Here is a 5,463-nt window from a genome sequence, read left to right as displayed (position 1 = left end):
GAGACTTGGATCCTTAGTTTGTTTTCTCTTCTTTTGGCCTATTTTTGAATTGCAAATGTAGACAATTTCTTTGGAAATTAGTCACCATTGGTTATTGTTATAGCCCATAATTAATTGACTATTTTACCGCTCTACAGAAATTATTTTTATGGACATCAATTAATTAAACCTAAGTTATTGGTATCAACATTAGACATATGAAAATTGTCAGTCATTCAAGAAATATTTTGGAAAATAAAGATCATAGTTAAATCCTTTATATATATGTGTGTGTGTGTATATATATATATATATATATATATATATATATATATATATATATATATATATATATATATATATGGTTCTCCTAACACTATAAGATTTGATCCCTAAATATAAAATTTCATCACCAATTGATGCACCATCTCGGGAGTTAAATCACTCTTCTCAAATTTTCCAATAATTTTCTCTTCCTCTCCACCAAAAATGAGAATGGGAGAATGAAAAATAGAATAATAGAGACGACGTAAAAGATAAAATGAACTGACGGAATATCAAAACGAACTAAATTAAAACAACATGACATAGACGGGCGCATGTTTACTTAGCTGTGAATAGTGCTCAATATAGTGGTCCTATTTTCAATGCTATTGGTATAAATATATATATTTATATATATATATGTTATAAGTGAGAAGATTCAAAGCTCAAAGTTGAATTATCATTTTATCCTTATATTAAAATAATTAAATAAATATTATAAAATATAATTAAATATTTAAAAAATAACTCATTTAAATAAGTGCATGAAACAAATTCGCATTGATCATTAATTTCTCTTTTGTTATAAAATCAAGAGTATTTGAAGAGTTTTTTCTTTAAATAAATTTTATACAGACTAAAATCATCGAACTAATTTAATGTAAATTAATTTTACCTACTCAAAAGTCATCCTAGCTACAGCTATAAAATATCTAGCATGATCTTCATGTAAATGATTAGAGAAGGATGGGGGATCATAGAGCAAAAAAATAATCTTGTTCATCATTTTGTATTGCAGTAATTTTGTTTTGTTTTTATACACTCGTTGATCAGCCCAAGTGTTTTGTACGTCCTTTTTTCATATTTTGATCGATATACTTTCTTATGATTTTGTTTTTTTATTGTAATATCTTGTGTCCTAAATGAAAATTAGTGATATAAAATTCATGTTCTACTATATTTCTTAATTATTGAAGAAATTTATAATATAAGATTAAATAGTTAATTGGATATGTGACTCTCGATAGAGTGCTTTACTTTACTATAAATATACTTTCGAGATTATTATTTATAAGTAGTGGGAGGAATAACTAAATGAGAAAAATCACATATATTTTTTTAAAATGTATTTTTATTTAATTTTTTGTTTATATTGAATAATCTATATATTATATTAGTCTATTATTTATTTATGAAAACATTCATACTTCAAATTGACCATAAATCTAGAATAAGTCATTTTGAAAAGTTTGAGTTGCTCCATTTATTCTAATTATTCATAAAAAAATTTATGAAAAAAAGAGTATTATTCTTTTCTCTCCAGATTATTTATTTGACCCATAAATAGTTAAGTAGTAATTGTCCAAATTAGAAAGTCTTGCCTTAGAAATATTATTTTATTTAAGAGAATGTTAAATTCTTCTGCCTAATTATTGAATGTTAATCATTACTCATACTCAGAATTTTTTTAAAATTGAAAGTTAAATATGAAGATTCTCTCTACTATTATATAAAAATCTTTCAAAATTAAAATATCTATATGTTTTTAAAGAACCAATATACAAAGATTTATGCTATGTGCACAATTCAACATGAGAAGAAAAAAGAATGAAAAACCGCAAATAAAGGATAACGAAAAATGTTTGAGTATAATCATATATTTAATATTCTTCATAGTATTTTTTTATTATTATTTAGTGAGCAAAATATGAATTATAAAACTACTATTGTTAATTTCACCATTTCCTATTTTATCTCAATTTTTTAGTATGTATAAATTTAATAATAAGGAAAAAACGTGCAACTTTGAAAAACGGAAAAATATTATGAACCTAGTGTAGTAATATGTTCCTATAAATACAAAATTGGTTGAGAAGGAAATTCACCCTTCATATATTCTTCTTTTTCACATTTTCCAATCAAAGTAGCATCACATAATATGGCCGGAGCACGTCCTTTGCTTAACATTGCGTTTTACTTTGTTGTTGTCGTAGCTGCAATTACTGGTTCATTATCTTACCTTCCATCTTATTACACAATTTATAAGTTTAATTAATTGATGTGCATTTATATTATCAATATTTGTTAATTATAGTCATGATATGCACACTTTTTCTCGTTCACCAAAGATGCAAGCAATGGGTGCACGCGATATGTCACTTGATATTGTAGAAATTGAACAAAAATTAATTCCGGTTGGTGCTATAATAACTTGCTTGAAAAGATGCTACAAGTAGAGCGATTGCAGCGATGGATGGCTTTGTAGAGATTGTGCGAATGATGCATTTGATCAAGGTGGAAAACATTGCGACAAGTTTACTGCTTCTGGACAAGGATATTTTGAGATTCTCAATCGTCGTCAAGTTAATTACGGGGGTCATGAATTTGCAGTTTGATGATGCAAATGAAGAAATAATTTGCAGTTCACTTCACATATTTATCTAGCTTTTTTCCATGATGACATATGGGTCCTTTCTCCTTACCTTTGTTCCTCTTTTTCCTCTTTGTGTAACAAATAATACTGTAAGTGAACTTAGAAGAACTTTTATTGTTGTTTTACAATAAGTCTGTCACGACCCAAATCCGAGCCGTGACAAGCACCCACACTTACCCTCCTATGTGAGCGAACCAACCAATCTAAACTCTAACATTTCAATATAATATCAATAGTAAATAATGCGGAAGACTCAAACTCATTAAATAAAACCAGTTCATTAACTTCTAAAATTCAACATCTATTATTCCCCAAAATCTGGAAGTCATCATCACAAGAACATCTATGATCAAATTTCTAAACTAAGAGTATTCTAAAAGCTAAAACAAGTAGAAGGTAGTCCATGCCGGAACTTCAAGGCATCAAGACATGAGGAAGAAGATCCAGTCCAAGCTAGAAGCATTAGCTCACCCTGAAGATCCGATGTGACGAAGACTGGCTAGAATTGCGGTTGAGTTGAAGATGACGGTACGTTTACTGCACTCCACAAATAAACAAGAAGAAAACATAAAAGTAGGGGGTCAGTACAAACACAAGTACTGAGTAGGTATAATCGGTCAACTCAAAATAGAAAACAGTATATATTAAGCAATATCATAAAATCAACTAATATCCTTAGCATGCAGCATTTGCAATTACCATAACCCTTGGTTACAACACCAAGCTCATCAATGAGGACTCACGCCTCCTCATCATACTCATTTGGGAATTAGGGTCATTAGATTGAGTATATTAACATCTTTCAAGATTCATTTTCTTTATTCCTCTCGTGTCGATACGTGACACTCCGCTCCTCATATACTATCCTGGTGTCGGAACGTGACACTCCGATTCTCATTCTATCCTGGTGTCGGAACGTGACACCCGATCCATATACTATCCTAGTGTCGGAACGTGACACTCCGATCCTCATATACTATCCTGGTACCGGAACGTGGCACCCGATCCATATACAATCCTGGTGTCGGAACGTGACACTCCGATCCTTATATACTATCCTGGTACCGAAACGTGGCACCCGATCCCCTAATCTCACTACTTTCGTTCATCAAGCCTTCCTTTATACCAAGGCATCATCTTTAACAAAGTATATTAGGGTTTCTTTTTCAAGATTTAGGATTCAATAGCTTCATCATGCTTATTTTATTACAATTACATAATCACATTCATGCAAGCATACAATTAAGCATATAGAAGGGTTTACAATACTACCCATACATATCATTCGCTATTAAGAGTTTACTACGAATAGTATAAAAACCATAACCTACCTCCACCGAAGACTAGTGATCAAGCAAGCAAATTCCCAAAGCTTTGTGTTTTCCTCTTCGTTTCTCCTCTCTCGATCAATCCTCTCTCTCTCTTTGTTCTTTCTATTTTCTTTATCCAAACCCTCTTTCTTTTACCCTAATTAGTATATAATTAAGAATAAAAGATGGCAATATTAACCCACTAATTAACTTAAGGTTACCTCTTTTAACCCCAAGTAATTAGACTTATTAACATTAACCCACTAACTTTATAATTAAAGCAGGAATAGTCAAAAACGTCCCTTAAAACGTAATAAGAAATCCGACCCAGACTGGGATTACGCAACCTGCGACGGCCCGTCGCGCCTGCGACGGTCCGTTCTGCTGCTCCGTCACAGACTTCAGAGACTCAATTTCTCTGAAGAGTCTGTGACGGTCCATCACACCTGTGACGGTCCGTCCTGCCATTCCGTTACGAAGTTCAGAGAGTCAATTTTCAGTACCCAATTTTAGATTTTCTAAGTGTTTTGAAACGAGACTCTGCGACGGTCCGTCGTGCCCATGATGGTCCGTCGTGGGGTCCGTCGTTTCTGCCAGTTTTTCAAGAATTGAAGTCTGCTGCTCAAAACGACTAAACAGGTCGTTACAATAGATACCAATTTACCCATCGTTCGTCCCCGAATGATCACAAGAAGGAAAACAAGGGCGAAAAAGAGTACCTGAATCTGTAAACAGGTGTGGGTATCTTTCTCGCATATCAGCCTCTTTCTCCCAAGTGGCTTCTTCGACTGGTCGATTCCTCCATTGAACTTTGATGGATGCAATCTCCCTTGATCTCAATTTGCGAATTTCTCTATCTAGAATGGCAACAGGTTCCTCCTCATAAGACAAATTTTCATCAAGCAAGACTGAATCCTAACGAATAATATAGTTTCCATCCCCATGGTATCTTTTCAACATAGACACATGGAATACCGGATGCACTCCGGACAGCCCTGGAGGCAAGGCTAACTCATAGGCCACCTCCCCTACTCGCTTAAGTACTTCAAATGGACCAATATACCTTGGGCTAAGTTTACCTCGCTTACCAAACCGCATCACCCCTTTCATCGGCGAAACCTTCAACAAGACTTGTTCACCCTCCATGAACTCCAAGTCTCTAACCTTTCGATCTGCATACTCTTTTTGTCTACTCTGAGCCGCTAACAGCTTTTCTTGAATAGATTTCACTTTCTCTAATGAATCCCTCAAAAGGTCAGTACCCCAAGGTCTAACCTCAAATGCATCAAACCAACCAATGGGGGACCTACATCTCCTCCCATATAGTGCCTCAAATGGGGCCATATCAATGCTTGAGTGATAGCTATTGTTGTAGGAGAACTCTGCTAAGGGTAAGAAGTTATCCCACTGACCACCAAATTCTATCACACATGCACGAAGCATATCCTCCAACACTTGAATCGTTCTCTCAGACTG

Source organism: Solanum lycopersicum, chromosome 1 (assembly GCF_036512215.1).
Source record: "Solanum lycopersicum chromosome 1, SLM_r2.1".
In the NCBI taxonomy this organism is placed as follows: Eukaryota; Viridiplantae; Streptophyta; class Magnoliopsida; order Solanales; family Solanaceae; genus Solanum; species Solanum lycopersicum.
Note: the sequence above shows the minus strand (reverse complement) of the source record.